This window comes from Rhincodon typus, chromosome 12 (assembly GCF_021869965.1).
Source record: "Rhincodon typus isolate 14 chromosome 12, sRhiTyp1.1, whole genome shotgun sequence".
NCBI classification, from domain to species: Eukaryota; Metazoa; Chordata; class Chondrichthyes; order Orectolobiformes; family Rhincodontidae; genus Rhincodon; species Rhincodon typus.
In genome coordinates this window covers 38,621,611-38,641,219 of record NC_063343.1, presented here as the reverse complement: position 1 = coordinate 38,641,219, position 19,609 = coordinate 38,621,611, and the positions used below count along the sequence as shown (strand labels likewise).

Here is a 19,609-nt window from a genome sequence, read left to right as displayed (position 1 = left end):
GTCAATACCCTGATAATCTTCTTAGCCTGTGAAACTTAGAGCCACAACACAAACTGCAATTTTTTTATTCAGAAACCATGTATTAAAACTGAAACATAAAACAGGCATAGAATAGCAACAAGTACTTTTTGAAAAAAACCTGACATTTCTACACATAATTGACCCTTTGTTTCTAACATAGCTATTGTACCTCAATGAATTCACAACATTATAAGAAATTTGAAATGGGATAACACTAATATGAATCTTTATGAAATAAACTTGTCAATATCACAGAATTGACAGTGTCCATTTCGCCTACTACATTTCCCCCATATATACTTTAATCTTAAATTCTTCAATCTAAAGACTCCACATTAATTTGCAAGAAAATATTGACCTGTTTCTTGTTCTGTAAAGTCTGTTTCCGTAGCCCCTTGCACCTCCTTTGAAACCCCTCTTCTTTTTTTATCTTCTCACTCCCCCTCTGCATCCCCTTGCTGCCTCCCACCAAGGGTTCACTCTCCTATTTTGCAGCAGCACATCACATCCGTCTCCAACTGCCTTGATCCACAGCCTTTGCCCTCAGTCTCACTGATTTTGGTCATCAGTTTTGCTCCTCTACCCTGGGGACATGCTTCCCATTCCCACTCCTGCCTCCTCTGGACTTGCTGACTACTACCACTCACCCTGCTCATCCAATCAGAGGCTGATTCTTTCCCACTCACCAATAACGTGTCAGCAACAAGTGTGGGAGAGAGCTCACCACTGATTGGAGGAGTAGCCCTTCACTAATTCTTCCTATCCTTGAGGGTGTCTTTCCTCTGAATGGTCACCACATGAATGAATTTTCCCAGGTGATTCTGGAATTGGATTCATTTGCTTGCCATATACCCTCATGCCCTGTGTATTTTGAGCCTTAATTTGCTTTACTTTGGGTGATGACTGATAAGTTCTGCAGAATTGGTTAATCAGCAAGCTATGTATTCTCTAGTCTTTGTTAGTGTCAAGGAAAAAATACATCAATTTAAATTGGTCTAATGTCAGGAAAAAGCAGTTGTATGATATTCAACAATGTATGGTGCTGCTCTGAAAATCTTGACCCTTCCAAAAATGGGTAAGGAAAGGGTAAAAAAAAATTTTCTCTTATTGTTAAAGTCATTAATAATAAAATCCAGCTGATTAAATGATCCTGACCTACTGTATCAACATTTTTAAAAATCTGTGATTTTTTTCTGGGCAAATTTACTTTGCACTTTTCATCCTCTTTGATTTTCAACAAAAGAAAACCATGATGTATCATTCACAATTGTCCAAGGCTGTCAAATATCCACAGGAATAAAACAGAAAGGGTGTCCTCAAATTGAATAAATCTGCCTACTTTGCTAATTAAATTTAATTGTTGAAACATTTGGGAGGTTGCTGGACTTTATTCTAGCTACTGGAAATTAATTGATTTGAATTACTTACAGAACAAAGTAGTCATGCAACCAAGGCTGGAGTTAGCATGTTAAACACTGGGACTTTGCCCCAAGCATGGTTCTGCTGGCCTTGTAATACTCCGGACGGAAAGCCGTGCCAGTTTTGAGAACAGGATAAGAAATCAGGAATTTCAGAGAATCTAAGCTGTTGGGCAGGCGGCTCAGTTTCTGGTCCAGCAAGATTTAGATCTAGGGGAAGGGGCTATTCTCGGGGGTTGGGACCTGATTGAGCATAGGGTCAGGTAGTTTTTTTTTAGTAGGAGCATTCCTGCCCCTCTGAATCCAATAAAAATGAATCAACATTTCCTTCTTTGGACTCTTCTTTGGCCGGAGTATCAGCTGAAACAGTGCAAAATTTATGTACTACGTACTCCTCATTTACATCATAAAAAGGCATATTGGACTGAGCTGGGCATTCCCTCCACATAGCTGTTGGCGTTTTGAAATACAAAGTCCGCCACACTGTTGACGAGAACTGGGTGCTGGAGGAGCGAGTTTACGGAGGTAATAAATTTTCAGGAGACAGCAGAGTTTCAGGCACGTGGTAATTTATTTCAAGCATCTACCGGTACAAAGCAGGGAGAGGCCAAAGACTACCCTGGATCTGGCCTCAACGCGAGGGTTTAATTACCCCCTTAATCTTCAGCTCAGTTCGGAAGACAAGTCAATGACGCTCTAATTTTAAATACACGTAAATTGTCTTTTATACATTTTTCTTGTAGCATTAACATGGTGGCACATACTCCCTCCCCCTCTATACTATTGGTTAATTAGTGCTGGGTTGTTCAACTACGATTGAGTTTCCAGTACATCACTCTATATTAGTAATCGCTTGTTGTTGTGATGTGATTGGGCCATTTTGGTACAGAGGAAACTGAATTCTCCCTGGTCACTTGTGACCTTTTACTTCCCAAGTATGATGTATGTCTGCTGTCTGGTACAACGCAGTAACAGCGTCTTCTTTGAATTTCCCACCATTCCAACTCTCGTATCCCTGATAAGTGACGGGGAGGCCCATCTCCATTACTCCTAATTAGTTTTTAAACCTTTCTTTCTAACGTTTGTATATATACACACACACACGTGTGTTAATTCTATAATTTATTTTGAAACTGTACCTATAATTATCTCTAAAAATACTAATTAAAAACTATTTCTAGTATTATAACTGATTGATTAGAAAAGAAACTTAAGAGAAGTAACTGATGGGTATAAAATGTGCTTATCTTTAGGATAGCAAAGAATGTTGCACATCCAATCTTACTTAAACAGACAGCTATTGTTCTAATTGCGGAGAACACAAACCTTTCTCACACACTTTAATTTCTGTTAAATGTGTACTGCAAAACTTGTTGCTTTCGACAGTTTTTTTTGCTGTTCTGTCATGGGCAGCTCTAACAGGTGCAAAGTCACACCCCCTTTTTTTGGGATGCTGCTGTGCTCTTTACACTGGGGAAGGGTGGGGAGGGCTGGGGGGAATGGAGGCATCTCTCCCCACCAATCAATTCTCCACTCTAATATAAATACATTGGTTTAGTGTAGGTTTGTTCCCACAGTGAAGGGAGCAGCTCGTCAAACAACAGACAAAATGAAAGCATATCAGAAATAAAACACATTTATTTTGTTCTGTTTCGATATGAATGCTTTCGAAAAACATTCTATTCTTCATTTTGCAATGAATGGTTGAATCCTTTTAGTAGGTTGCCTCCTTTCCTCAAAACTTGACTACATTACAGCTATTGACATGATTCTATTCTGATAAACTTAAGAAAAACAAAATATGAAATGGTGATGTTAGCAATTTTATAAAGTAGTCTAAACATGCTGTGCTATGAAGCTGTGCTCTATCAAAGGCTCTGTAAACTGGTGGAAAAGTTTCACTTTTGCACGTTACATTACATTTTGTGACAAACCACAGTCACTAACGATGATGTACTGGAAGATGTGAACAGTTCCAGCATTGATTAATGTAGTTTCAATGCATAATTTTGTTAAGCTAGATGTATTTGGATGGAACATGTAATCATGAATCATAGAATTCCTACAGCAAGGAAGCAGGCCATTTGGCCTATTGAGTCCACACCGACCCTCCTAAGAGCATCCCATCCAGACCGACCCCCTTATCCGATCCCTGTAACCTCGCACTTCACATGGTTAATCCACCTAGCCTGCATATTCCTGGATTCTATGGGCAATTTAGCATCGCCAATCCACCTAACTTAATAATAGAGACTGAGAGGATAAACAGAAAAAAATTTTGTTGGACAATCCAAAACTAGAAGTCATAAAAAAAGGATAGTCACTAACAAATACAACATAAAATTCACTGAAATTCAGAGCAAGTATGTTATGGAGACATTGGGAAAAACAGAAGAAAGCTGCAGTAGGCTATAGTGGCACACTGAAGCACTGCAACCCAGCTGTTGACTCTTTGGAAACACTGAGCCGCAACAAACAGTGATTGCAAGCGGAAGTAGGAGGAGTGAGTTACAACACAACACCGGTGTGGTGACAAGACATGAGGTTTGAAAGGATTAGCAATACCAGAGGGAGACTGGAATGGGAGTGATAGAAGGCTTGTGGTCGTCAATGGTTTCATGTATATGTTTGCATGGTTATCAGTATACTCATTGACCATGAACTTCTGCTCTCTTGTTAGTACAATCAACCTTATGTAGGAGAGACACACTAATATCATTACTATCAAATTATCAACATTTATGCATATCAGAAACAAAATAATAAATCACAATACAAATGTCAGACAACTGAAAAAAAGTCAGTTTGAGGCATATGGGCTAGATTACTGATCAATTCATGGTCAATAAGCAGAAAGTTTAGCTCATGGCTATCCTCATAGAACTAATAAAAATCAGGTTTATATCTGTATTTCCTAAAATTCACACATCTATTAGACTTGTAACAATATTGATACAGCTTCCACTCCACATTCATAGAAAAATGATGCTATAGTGCTGGAGTTAGTTATGTATTTGATTCCAAAACATACCAATGAAAGATCCCCTCAGGGAATCCATCTCATACCACTTGGGCTCATCACCAGTTTGTTGTTAAGCCACATTTAAAAAGTTCTTGGGGGATCTAGGGCAGTGCCTTATATGCTTGGGCATTGTTTTTTTCTCAATTTTGAGAGTAGAGATGAAAAATTCTCATGCAAACGAAAACAGAAATTGTTGGAAAAACTCAGTTGGTCTGGCATCATCTATGAAGAAAAAACAGTTAAATGTCTCAAGTCCTATTCTTCAGAACTAGTTCTGAACTGAAGAGATAAAGGACTGCATAAAACTAAAAGGTCTCACAAAAATGCAAAACACAGCAGAGGTCATGCTGACTGGGAAAGTTACAAACTTGCAAGGGACATCATAATCAATAAGAAGAAATTTTATAGTTATATAAAGGGAAAATGGGTGGTCTGGGGCAATATTGGCCCAGAATGAGTGAAATGTGGGAATATTGTCAATGACTATGGGAAAACAGCAGACATGTTAAACAATTACTTTGTCTTAGTATTTACAGTAGAAAAGGAAGATATTTTGCCCGCATCCCAAGGAGATTAATAGTGGATCAGAGACAGGCACTGAAAAAAATATGTAAGACAGACATTGGTAATGAGGAAATTAATGGAATCAGAGTGACAAATCCCCAGGGCCTGATGGTTTCCAAACAAGGATATTAGAGGAAGTAGGGGAACACATTGTAGATATCCTAACTATAATCTTTCAGAGTTCCCTAGATACAGAAGTCATCCCTCTTGATTGGAAATTTGCAGATGTCACTCCACTTTCCAAGGAGAGTGAAAGAGGAATTACAGACCATTTTGCCTATCATCTGTGGTGGGAAAATTGTTGGAATCTATAATCAAGGATGAGGTAACTGAATATCTCAAACATTTTCAGTTAATCAGGGAGAACCAGCTTGGATTCATGACAGGTAGGTTATATCTGACAAACCTCAATGAATTTTTTTTGAAGAAGTGACTAAGTTGGTCAATAGGAGAATGTCTATGGATGTTGTTTAGAAGCATTTGATCAAAACCCACATAAGAGACTGTTAACAATATAGAAGCCCATGGAACGGATGGCAAATTATTGCCATGGCTAGGGAATTGGTTGAGTGAAAGGCAACAGAAAGCAGGAGCAATGGTAGGTATCTCAAATTGGCAGATGTGACCTGTGGTGTCCCAGAAGGATCTGTGTTAGGCCCTCAATTATTTATGTAATTTCTTAACTTGGATAATGGCATAGAAAGTAATATATCCAAGTTTGCTGATGACACAAAATTAGATTACATTATAGACAGTGTGGATTATAGCATAAAATTACCAGGGGATATTGACAGACCAAGTGAATAGACAGAACTGTGACAGATAGATTTCAATGTAAGCTAGTGTGAGGTTATCCATTTTGGACCGAGAAAGGATAGATCAGGGTACTTTCTAAATGGTATGAAGTTAAAAACAGTGGATGTCCAAAGAGATTTGGGAGTTCAGGTGCTTTGTGTGCTGATGACTGGATCTACCCTAATCCCGTACAGGAGGAGCAAGTTTTAGCAGGGTCCTCACAGATTTCAAAGCTCAGAGGACCTCAGTGAAGAGCAGGACAGAGGTGTGAGCAGCTTCCTGCTATCTCTGTTGAATTACAGAGGTTGTACCATGTAAAAGTAGCTGAAAAAGAACAATTTGTAATTGCGCAAACACATGCACATGAGTGTGTAACACAATATTAGATGGTTAAGTTCATGCTTTGCTTACAGCACATAAATGTTATCTATCTGCACCACTTGCCTGCCTTTGGCATTCTCACCTGCTGACTGGTAAGTGACCTTTCCACTTGTGAACGGTAAGACCAGACATATTGCTAAGCAATGGGTGGCTGTGAAAGTGATGTTTGGATGATTACAGGATTTCATTGTGTTCAGAGAAATGGCTTTAACATGTGGCTGCCAGATGGATGCACTGGCACAATTTAAATCTTAAATAAATCGTGAATTCTGACATGCTATTGATTTCAGTGCTGTTAATTTCCCACATGCTCTTGTAAGTTAAGGGCCCCCCATTATTTCTCCATTTTCCCCTGTTCTTTAACTCAAATCTTTGTAAACAAGTTTTAGAAAACCATGAAGTTCCCCTAATAATGGGTGTCGCTCTACTGCTGACCACACAGTGGCAGCTTATAGAATCAATTTCTGTTGCTGATAAAAAAAATGCTAGGTAGAAACTATAGCCGGCAGCAAAACAAAAGCAGATCTGTGTTTGCTTACTTAAAGTAACAGTGGATATCATTAACATAATCACTAAAAACATCCTCCAATTTCAATAATGTCAGTCTAGGTTACATGAAATTCTACCCTTCACATTTGGGCGCATGTTTGCTCCTGAAACAATCAGGTAAGACACATGGCTGTAATTTCTTTAGATTATTTGAACCTTTAGGATATATCCTCAATTTGAAGGGGTTCAAGTGAATAATTCTATGAACAAAAAATGTTTGCACATTTTGACAATTTTGATTCAGTTGTCAATAATCAAATTATCCTCACTGATGGCGATCTAAAATATTAACCATATGTAGAAGATCATTTATGGTGATAAACAGAAGTAATGGTTTAGAAATTCTGATTAGAAAGGAACAGAACAAGAAAATATATTAACAGGTTAAATGATTTAATTTATGCAATCAAAATGTAAAAGACTAAACATGTTTGTATGGATTTAACAACACAAAACTAACTGGTGAAACTTGGTGAATTTTGGAAGTGTGAAGCAGAAAACCACAATATGAAATCACTGAGAGTGGCAAGGGCACAGAATGTGGGGGATTTCAATATCCACCACCAAGGAGGGCTTGGCAGAAAGCAGCATTACTGATTAAACTGGTGAAGTTCTAAAGGATATTGGGCTAGACTGATTCTGTAGTAGATGTTGAGGGAAACAACAAGAGGAAAAACACACTTGACCCCAGACTCACCAATCTGTCAGCCGCAGATGTAAGAGTCCATGACAGTGTTATTAAGAGTGACCACTGCATAGTTCTTGTGGAGACGAAGTCCCGCCTTCACATTTATAATACCTTACATCCTGTTGTGTACTAAACAGGGCAGACTTCGAACAGATCCAGCAATTCTGCTGTTGTTGGGCCACAGCACCTCATGGGTGCCCATCAACAGCAGGAGATTTGTATTCCAGCACAATCTGCAACCTCATGGTCCAGCCTGTCCCCACACTCTACCATTGCCATCAAGCTAGGGATCAACCCAGGTTCAATGAAGAGTGCAGAGTGCATGTGAGGAGCAGCACCAGGCATAACTGAAAATGAAGTGTCAACTTGATGAGAACCAAAAGAACTGCGGATGCTGTGAATCAGGAACAAAAACAGAAGTTGCTGGAAAAGCTCAGCAAGTCTGGCAGCATCTGTGAAGGGAAAAAAAGAGTTAACATTCGGGTCCAGTGAGTTTCAAGATAGGGTCACCGGACCCGAAACGTTAACTCTGATTTTCTTCTTCACAGATGCTGCCAGATCTGCTGAGCTTTTCCAACAAATTCTGTTTTTGTCAACTTGATGAGGCTATACAGCAGGACAACACCACAATTAGAAAGTGATAGATGGAGCTAAGTGATCCCACAACCAACGGATCAGATCTAAGCTCTGCAGTCCTGCCACATCCAATTATGAATGGTAGTGAATAATTAAACAACTTGTGGAGGAGGCAGCTCCACAAAAATCCCCATCCACAATGATTGAAGAACCCAGCACAACAAGACCAAAGATAAGACTGAAGTATTCACAACTATTTTCAGCCAGAAGTCCTGATTGGATGATCCATCTCAGCCTCCTCTGTTGGTCCCCAGTATCACAGATGCCAGGTTTAAGCTAATTCAATTCATTCCACATGATATTAAGAAACAGTTGGAGGCATTAGATAGTGCAAAAGCTATGGGCCCTGACAATATTTAGGCAATTGTACTGAAGACTTGTGCCCCAGAGCCTGCTACATCTCTAACCAAGCTCTTCCGGTACAGTTACAACACTAGTATCTACCCGTCAATGTAGAAAATTGTCCAGATGTGTCCTGTACACAAGAAGGACAAATTCAATAAAAACCGAGAGAACTGCAGATGCTGTAAATCAGGAACAAAATACCGAAGTTGCTGGAAAAGCTCAGCAGGTCTGGCAGCTTCTGTGGAGAAAATAATGATAGTTAACGTTTCGGGTCCTGTTCTGAAGAAGGGTCAACAGACCCGAAACGTTAACTCTGATTTTTTTTTCTCCACAGGTGCTGCCAGATCTGCATAGCTTTTCCAACAACTTCTGTTTTTGTTAAGGACAAATTCAACCCGACCAGTTACCGTCCCATCTGTTTACTATTGGTCATCAGTAAAGGTGATGGAAGGTGTCATCAACAGTACCATCAAGCAGCACCTGCTCAGCGACGCCCAGTTTGGGTTCCACCAGGGCCACTCAGCTCCTGATCTCATTACAGCCTTGGTTCAAACACAGACAAAAGAAATGAATTCGAGAGGTAAGGCGAGACAGATAGCCCTTGATATCAAGGCCATATTTGATCAAGTGTGACATCAAGGAGATTTAGCAAAACTGGAGTCAGTAGGAATCGTGGGCAAACTCTCCACTGCTTGGACTCATCTTAACACAAAGGAAGATGGTTGAGGTTGTTGGAGGTCAGTCATCTCAGCTCCAAGACATCTCAGCAGGAGTTCCTCAGGGGGTAGTGTTCTACGTCCAAGCATCTTCAGCTGTTTCATCAATGACCTTCCCTCCATCATAAAGGTCAGAAGTGGAGAAGTTCACCAATGATTACACGATGTTCAGCACCATTTATGACTTCTCAATTACTGAAGCAGTCTAAAATCAAATGCAACAAGATCTGGACAATATCCAGGTTTGGGCTGAAAAATGGCATGTAACATTTATGCTACGCAGATGCCAGGCAATGACCATCTATAATAAGAGATAATCTAATCAGTGTCCATTGACATTCAATGGTGTTACCATCACTGAATCCCACTGTCAATGGCCTAGGGATTACCATTGACCAGAAAGTGACCTGGACTGGGTATGTTAATACAGTGGCTACAAGAGCAGGTCTGAAGTTAGGAATATGCAGTAAGTAACTCATCTCCTGTCTCCACAAGACCTGTTCACCATCTACAAGGCACAAGTCAGTGGTGTGATGGAATACTCCGCACTTGCCTGGATGACTGCAGTCCAAAACACTCAAGAAGCTTGACACCATCCAGGATGCTTGACTGGAACCACATCCAGAAGCATTCAGTCACTCTACCACCAACACTTAGTAGTAGCAGTGTGTACCACCTACAAATCAAACTGCAGAAATTCACCAAAGATCCTTAGACAGCATCTTCCAAACTCATGGCCACTTCCATCTAGAAGGGCAAAAGTAGCAGATACATGGGAACACCACTACCTTCAAGTTCCCATCCAAGTCACTCTATGCTGACTTGGAAATTTTTAAGCATTCCACCAGTGTCATTGAACCAAAATCGTGGAATTCCCTCCCTAATGGTATTGTGGGTCTACCTACAGCATATGAATTCCAGCTTACCACCACGTTCTCTAGGGCAATTAGGGACAGATAATAAACACCGGCTCAGTCGATAACACCCACACCCTCTAAGTGAATTAAAACGTTTGTTTGCTGGCAATTTTAATGGTGATTTCCAGCCATGAAATATGTTGAGGTAGCTTTATGTATAATTAATACACATGGGAATTCAGATAAATTTTGCATACATATTGATACATAAACAGACAGTACGTGTTTACCGGCACTGGCTGGCACACCAAATCTCCAATATAGAGACTGGAAGCAGCTGCACATTTGTGGGCAATAGTGAGTTGTCTTCTACACTGGAAAAATTGTTATTCTGTGCAAATCTGAAGTTGGAGTTAGAATCTTTAACAGCATGTGTAAAAGAGCCAACGCTTGTTTTATATTGCCCTCTAAGTCTGGTTTGTCTTGAATGCTTAGGAACTCTTCCATTTCCTAACAATAAAGGTTGATTTTAGAGGTATCCCTAACTGAAGGTGGAGCAGGGAGGAGCGGGAGTCCACTTCCATTCCCTGCATCTCAAAAGTGCAGGTTTATGTTCTCCACCTAAACATCTCCACTTCTACCTGGCTTCTTAACCAGGCCTCCGGTTCCTCTCATCATCCTCTAATCCCCTTCCCCAGCTGCTGAACCTATAGTACAAGCCTCCATTTTTTGATGAGGGCCTATAGTTAAAGCCATGGATCTGTTTGTGATGCAATCTGGCCCAAGTGGAGTCTCAGACCAAGAAAGAAGGGTATAGCCATTACCCCAGATTTGAAGCCACTTGTACAGAAACAAAGATTAGGATGGAGAAGCTGCAATACAAAAACGGTTGAAACAGATACTTAAGATTTATGGTACAGATCTACATAGTGTGCTGCAGGTAATCACTTACTGATTGCACATTATGCCATTACATTTTTGTATAGGGAATTGGGGCTTTAGTGCAATCCACCATACTCACCTCTTTCCTCCTGCAAGCTTCAGAGCTATATTGAACTAATTCCAAATGTCTGTGGAGACGGTGATGAACCTGTTTGCTCTAAACAGACATGACATCAGTTCCCAGTTTAATACAAACACAGACTGTGCACTAACTGCTGTTATTGATAACCTCATGGAGATAGAAGCAGGAGGGTTGCTTTGACTGTAACTGCCTAGACTTTATTGCTAATTGGCTGCAGATCTTCTTGCAAGAAATAAATCTTGGACAGCTTCCCTGCAGAAACTTCCCTCCTGAGCTTCTCTGAGAACTGCAGGCCTGTTGTTCAAATCTGTTTGGAGGATAAGAATTTTTGCAGGAATACTTCCTCCTGTTTGGTCACTGCTTGCAACTGTTTTACCTCCTGTCTCAGTGAAATTACAATAAGCATTTCCATAAAGATAAAACTACATTCAGAATCCCCTGAAGAATGTTGTACAGCTACTACAAACAGTTAATCAATAGTTGGAACTGCATGTAACTAGCATGTAATGTAGGCAAGATGCCTTCTGAAAACTTTCTAGCATTCTGTCTCAAGGGCAGATGATAATTCCTTCAAATAGCATTGGCAATTTATGCCTGCTAACTAGTACGATCCATAGTTTGTGGGCAGGATTAAAAACTAGACATTAGCAGAGACAAAACGAGCACTGATCCATACATGTGCTTACAGCTTTTCACCTATTTCTAACAGAAGCTCTCACTGCCTAAACCAATGTTAGCCCATTATAATAAAGTGAGCAGAAAAATTCTGTTTCCTACTCCGTTTTTATTTGTAAAGAACTTAGTAGTGGTGATCAGTATGCAACTTTCCTCCAGACGTTTACAACATGCAGGTACTATGTTCTCCACAACTCAGTTGGCACTTCAACTTTGACTTTCATCCCGTATTTCCAACTCTTCCCCGGTCGTCTTACCATCATAGACCACTCGCCTTCCGAGTGTCACGGTCCACCAGAACTTAAGGCTGAGATAGATACATTCTTGATCAGTCAGGAAATCGAGGGTTACGGAGAAAATGCAGGAAAGTGGATATGAGGAATGTCGAATCAGCCATGATCCTCTTGAATGGTTGAGCAGGTTTGAAGGCCTGAATGACCTACTCCTGTTCATATTTCTCATTGCCTACTATTGTGGTCCTCCAGCTTGTCTTTTACTTTTACTGCTGTCAATACACGTTGAAGGACTGGTGGCAAGTAGATTTATTTCTTTCAAAATAGGTACTTGCTACGCCTTCCCCAATTACATATTTCCCAAGTCAGGACTTCAACGGGAGTCAGAGATGAGCAACAAATGCTGCTTTTGTCAAGTACACTCTCATTCATGAAGGAACTAAAAAATTACCAAAAACCTCAACCTAATTCCTGCCTCTCATATATTTTCCACTCCCATCCAAGCATACCACTGCCATCATGGACTGAATTTATGGTTCCACATGTGAACAAATGTGTGCTAATAGCATGATTGTCGGTGACTGTAGCATGGTGGTGGATGGAAATTTCACTCTAATGGACTTCCAGTGGTGCATTGACATCTGTGTCACTCCCTATACTGTCAGTTGATTCCTGAGCTTTTGTTCCCACAAAAAACCTGGAATTTTATGAAGAAAACATTTCAGAGGCAATTTATAGGCAGCTGTGCTATATTTACCTGAAAATCTCTGTATTGGATCTGTAAGTATAAGCAGAAAGAGATGGGCTAACTACAGGCAGCTTTCATTTCCTGATTCTTTTCAAATCAAAAATACTCCAGTAAATGCAGTTGGGTGGAAAACTCTCTTTTTCAAAAGGCAGTGGAAACAGGATTGTGTTCAGTGCAAAGGTGGATAAATTATTGTTGAGTAAGGCTGTGAAATGTTATCAAAGTAAGAAGAATGTAGAATGGAGGTTACAATCAGATCAGCCGCGATGTTATTAAATGATGGAATGGATCAAATGGCCACTCCTGCTCCTAACCTGAGGGTTCGTACGTATGTAGTTCATTGCCAACAATTACAACATCTAAAAGGCATCTGGATGGGTACATGAACAGGAAGGGCTCAGACAGATATAGGCCAAATATTGACAAATGGGACTAGATCAGTTTAAGATATCTGGTCAGCATGGACGAGTTGGACCAAAGGGCCTGCTTCTACACTGTACAACTCAATGACTCTATAACTCAACAACTTGGTTGAGAGCTAGGCACTTGGTGGCAAAATAAAAAAATGGAGGTATGAAATGGAGCTTCAGAATCAGGCAGTAGGAATGGTGCAGCTTAGTTGCAGAGCAATTTCACACTTTATCAAGGGAAATAGTATATGTCTACCTCAGTCTAATGTGCTAAGAACAATGCAAGTCAATCAACATCATGACCTCTATGAAGACAGTAATGTGGTGATTAAAGACAGGAGCTGAGAAAAGTAGTGGCTGAGAGTTCAAATGTCACCATGATAATTGGTGGACTGAATGTTGCCATTTTTCAGCTAAGTGTCATTTTCAACAAGTTTCATGGTGGGTTTTCTTTCCATGAAACCAAACGAATTTTCTTGCACAATCATCCCAACTCACAATCAAGGAGTTCCTCTTATCCAATTCTACAACTCACCCTCAATGAAGAGCTGTACTCAGTTGTCCTAGCCATTGGTCCTGAGCACGAATGGCAACGCAACAGGGGAACTGGGGACCCCTTGACTTCACTGCAGATTGCCCTTCTTCAAAAGGGCTGGTATGCATCAAGTGGAGAGGGAACACACACATCTCCCTGCGACAAATGTCTCATGGATCACCTGACTAAAACTCTAGGGCCAACAGAATTCACCGACTGGCAGACCCACTCTACCCTGGCTGTGAAACCCAAGACTGCACTGAAACGCTACGCAAGGGAAAGAAAGAGAAAAACCTTTTGAAGGATCACTGGTGTCAGCACTAAACAGCAAGGCAGTAGAATAGTCCTACAAGCCTTTAAACTCTGGTGAAGAGGGAAAAAACATTAAAAGGCAATGCAAAGCAAAACAAGGTGGGATGATGACAGCATCCAGGTGGACATAAAGTGAGTTAGCACCAAGAGCACTAATGACCAATGCTGAAATGCACCCTGGGTCAGTCTGTAAGTTGGCTACTTGTCTAAACATACAAAATGTCAATGTAACAACCTTTCAATGATAACTAAAACAAAACCGACAGAACTGTGGATACTGTAAATCAGGAACAAAAACAGAAGTTGCTGGAAAAGCTCAGCAGGTCTGGCAGCATCTACATTGGTCTACATTGAATCAAGAAAAACATTATCCCAGATAATATTTCACAGCAAGAAACAATCAACAGAGGTGACCCATTTCAGAAATGTTCAAAGCATCAAATATCTTCTATTTATAGTATCATAACGAATATGCTCGAACTCCAGTTTGAGGAATCTCAGACAGCTTAGCTTAATGTATCTAGAGCATCGAGTTACACATAATTTTCATTAAATTCAGAACCTCTTATAAAATATTATTGTGGATTTTGTAGTCAGTGATCAAGGATTTTGCTTAGCATTCACTTCGCTGACAGCTACTGACAGACATTTTTGTCAGCTTTTGAATGGGGACATGCATTAATCCAGTATCTGATCAAGAGCGTTGCTTTTTACAGAACATCTCTGGTGGTCATGAGTTGGGCAAGTAACTGCAAAGCCTTCAATCAAATTGAAAAAACTACAGAAAAGCACTGAGGGGCTGAAATTTATCTTAGTAGATGGTGCACTATGGGTAGTATCAGGATGACCGTTCCTTTTGTGCATTACTTGATATTTAATTTTATGGAATGCAATGTCACATGCTGTGTATAGTGCGCAACCAATCTGATACCACGTTTTGCACCATTGCTGGGTTGAATTCTCACCCTGAGTCTAAACCAAGGGATATAAAGCAGGAACTGTTTAAGGCTTCAAATACGGACATAAAGTGAAATAAAAATTGCAATAACAACAACAGTAAAAGAGGGATAGGAAAGACAGACTGAAAATATTAAGAGTATAAATGAGTTTTAACTTCTGACTGTGGAAATTGCTATTGCCTCTTTTACATCGCTCTCAAACCTTTCTTTCTTTTGTTTTCTATACCCTGACTCAACATTGAACTCAAAGTTTTAAAAAATGTTATTCCAATTCCAGGCTCTACCCTGTTTGTTCATGACCCTTCAATTTGACTGGATTAGAAAGCATACAATTGCTTCTTTTGGTTACAAAGGTATCAGTCCTCTGCAGGACTGTCCTTCATACAGCAATCTCCAATGCAGAATGCCACAGAAGTTCTGAGAAAGAGTGTAATAAATGTCTGGTGCCATTAGTTCATTTCTGAAAGCAAAGTCTGGCCATAGTTTTGCAAGACATACTGATTACACAATAACTTAGGAGCTGTTGTAAAAGTAGCTTCAGAATTGAGGAGGTAATGTGTAATGCAGCTCTTACAAATTTTGGGTTTGGATTAGATATTTTCTTGGGATCAGCATTCTTCGACACTCTCATAATATATAGACCTTGTAGTCTGTGTCATCTGGATTCTATAATGTCACATATGCCACCATATGGACTCAAAGTTTTTACTCCTGTCAGTTATAAACAACGAAATGTAAAAATATAATGAACCATAAAAGCACAATTTTTATTATTTTATCTAGGTTTAATTCATTTTCCAAGACATCAATGACTGGTACTGACCTTGCTTTAATAGGACATGTGCATTAAAGCTGTGGACTATAATTTCTCTGCCTTCTTTACTAACTGGCAAGACCGCAAAATCTCTCCAGATTTCTTATCGTTTTAGACCCAAAGAGCAGACTCATTTGTTTTGAAATGACATCTATAGACAATTGTTGCAAATTAGTTTGCTGATCTACTAATTAAATACACCACCTTAATTTACCACCACTTACTACTGACTTGACAGTCAAAGGAAATAATCTTACCCTATTTAAAAAGAAACTTGCATTAAATATTCTCTTAGCCTTCTGCATGTCAGTGGAAAAATCACAGTACAGTAGCTCCCATTTCTTCTCCTAACTGCAGCTTCCCATCTTTTGCACTTCCCTGATGAATCTGTGCTACATGCTTTCTGTAACATTATTGATCTTTCATTTGGGACTGAACAAATACTTTGTACAAATATTACTTCTCCATTCTTGTGGTTTATCATACAATTTATGAAGCCCAAATGTTTTTCTGGATGTTCCTACCTGCACTTGCACATTCAGAAAATAATGGATCGGACCTTCCTAGCCCCTGAATGATGAGGGCAACGGTGAAAAAGAAGGGAGAATTGCGTGAGGTGGCCAGCAAGAAGCTTCCTGAAAGTGAGAGCAAAATGCCCTGGATTTGAGATAGTAAGAACTGCTGATGCTGGAGTCAGAGATAACACACTGTGGAGCTGGAGGAACACAGCAGGCCAGGCAGCATCCGAGGAGCAGGAAAGCTGATGTTTTGGGTCGGGACCCTTCTTCAGTAATGGGGGAGGGGGAAGGAAGCTCAGAAATAAATAGAGAGAGAGGATGGGTGGCACTAGGGAAGGTAGGTGGGATGGTGATAGGTGAGTGCAGGTAGGCAGTGGTGGGGATTGGTCAGTAAGGTGGGAGGGGCGGAAAGGTGGGAGAGAAGATGGACAGGTTGTGTCAGGTCAAGGAGGCGGGGATGAGAGGGATGGTTGGTCGTGGGATGAGGCCGCGGGTGGGGAGATTTTGAAGCTAGTAATGTCCACATTGAGACCATTGGACATTGAAACAAACAATGACGAAACAGAATACAGGAAGGAGATAGAATGCTTGGTAACGTGGTGCAAAGATAATAAGTCTCTCCCTCAATGTCAACAAAACTAAAGAACTGATCATCAAATTCAGGAAGCAAGGAGGAGGACATGCCCCTATCTACATCAATGGAGTGGAGGTGGAGATGGTTGAGAGGATCAAGTTACTGGGAGTGATGATTACCAACAATCTGTCCTGGTCCTCCTACATAGATGTGATGGTCATGGCGGCACAACAATGCCTCTTCTTCCTCAGGAGGCTAAGGAAATTCAGCATGTCCATAAGGACCCTCACCAACGTTTATAGCTGCACCATAGGAAGCATTCTATCTGGGTGTATAATGTCTTGCTACGGCAACTGCTCTGCCCTGGGCAGTAAGAAACTACAGAAAGTTATGAACACAGCCCAGCATCACGCAAGCCAACCTCCCACCCATGGACTCCATCTATACTTCAATCATTGCCGCAGAGAGGCAGAAAACATTATTAAAGACCCCTCCAGCCCCAGTTATAATCTCTTTCAACCTCTTCCGTCAGGCAGAAGATACAAAAGCTTAAACACATGTAGCAACAGGTTCAAGAACAGCTTCTTCCCCGCTGCTATTCAACTGCTGAATAGATCCCTCAAATTTCAAATCTAATGCTGATTTTACTTTTGTAGCAAAAAACAAAAATTTGGTTTTAAAAATCATTATCTGGAACCAAATAATGTGCAGGATATCAGTTTGTTTAAAATGCACATTGTTTGGCCACACAGTAATTATTTTTATTTTTAGCAGTCAAGACAGTAGCTGCCTTATGCTACTTGAAATCATACTTTAGTGTCATCAGATGATAGCACCTGATACTGAAAAATTATTGCCTGCACCTTCTGTGCAGCCAATAACTTTGTATGCCTCACTCTGTTCAATCACCCTATGATCTGTATATCCTTGTATGTTATGATCTGCCTGTATTTAGGTACATGTGACAATAATAAATCAAATCAATCTTTTTTTCTATCTTTCTGAGTAGTAATAGTCAGATGATACCAAAAGATGAATTTTATTTTGTGATCATTCTTGAAATTGATGAAGTTACCAGTCAGAAAATTATTTGAGAATTTGGGCGGTGATGTTCATCAGCACCCATTGTCCAATCTGCTTTATCCAAGCGCTTCCCTCCACTTCACCTGACGAAGGGGCTGCGCTCCAAAGGCTTGTGAGTTCAAATAAACTTGTTGGACTATAACCCGGTGTCGTGTCTCTTGACTTTATCCAAATTCTTAGCAGCTTCTATTTTCTTTTCTTACACCATGGTGAAGCACCTTGGGATATTTTTCCATATTAAAGGTGTTAGTTATGCAAGTTATAGGCATTTAATATTTGCAAAATTTGTAAAGAATATAAAAAAAATCAATTATCTCAACATGCTTACCTTACATGAGATAGATCTGTACAAGTGTATCTCCCTGGTTTGAATCAGATTTTACTAACAAACAACTTGGACAAAAATTGCAATATCCCTACATGTTCTTTGCAAGAAATCTCAAATATTGGCACGGAACGAGAACTACGAACAACACAAACAAGGCTGTGTTCAATTTAGCCGTGACTGTGACCAGTCAACAAGTCCTTCTGGAATAGACTGCTTTATTCAGTTAAGAAACTTATGTTGGTAATTACATTATGAAATTTCTGTAGGATGCCTCTTCAAAATATGATTCAGATGTGTGGAATTACCAAAACACAAGTTCAGGAAAACAAGTACAGCAATGGCACACAAAACATACTATCATGTGATGGAAATTAGGCCTGATTTTAACCCTAGCCACCCAATGGAACAGCTGACTAACATAGAGATTATGTCCTTATCTATGTTCCTGCTTGGTGACAGCCTAATCACACAGCTTCCTTGATCTTGGACTGGGGGGGGCACAGGTGTAAGTAGAACGTCAAACCTTTTTTAAATAAAGATTGTAGATGACCCACCCAGTTCCTGGACTGTCAAATGATGCCAGTGAGATCAGTGTCTAGGAGTCTCTGAAGTTCTGTACAAAAGGTGCACTCAGCTGCAGGTTTGTGATCATATTTTTGTTTGTCATCTGATTTTCCAGGAAAGATTCCAGCTTCAAGATCACTTCTTTCAGACTATTTTTGGCCCTATTGCACTCAGTAAGCTTTAATTACTTATCATGGAGATTATCATTGCTTGGTTATTTTTGGATGAAGGAACACTTGAAAGATGAAGAGCAGCATCGATAGAATCAGTATCTGGCTGCAGCTGCCTATTACAGGCAGAATTATTTCTGAGATCTGTTTGAAGTGTTGAGCCTCAGGCGATCGTGATCTACTGTTGCAGGCATCTGTATCTCATGCACGAGCACCTGTTGCCTGTTGGAGCAGAGCTCCACACAGATTAGGTAGTTCTCTTTACTTCTTTGACACTGGTTCTTTCAGTCTCCTACAGGAGGCATCAGCCACATCCTCCAGTCTACAATACAGAGGTATGTTAAGCAGGTCATTGTGTGGCTAAGGTTCAGCAGCTGAATTGATGTCAATAGGCAACATGATAACACGGTGGCTTTCACAGCAGTAGCTGGCTTCCTTTGCATTCCAGACAATATTGACTACACAAACACTGACATCATCTGGTAGAACTGCAACCAGCAGCAGTCATTAGAAATGGATACAGTCCATTAATTGGATCAGAGATAGTAGGAACTGCAGATGCTGGAGAATCCGAGACAACAAGGTGCAGGGCTGGATGAACACAGCAGGCCAAGCAGCATCATTGGAGCAGAGAGGCTGACGTTTCGGGCCTAGACCCTTCATCAGATGA

General features: G+C 40.3%; 1 protein-coding gene across 5 annotated transcripts in view; it reads right to left on the bottom strand.

Annotated features, from left to right (window-relative positions):
• The window catches only part of LOC109925807 (collagen alpha-1(XXIII) chain-like), a 170,124-nt gene that overhangs the window by 37,093 nt on the left and 113,422 nt on the right, over positions 1 to 19,609 (bottom strand). The window lies entirely within an intron of this gene.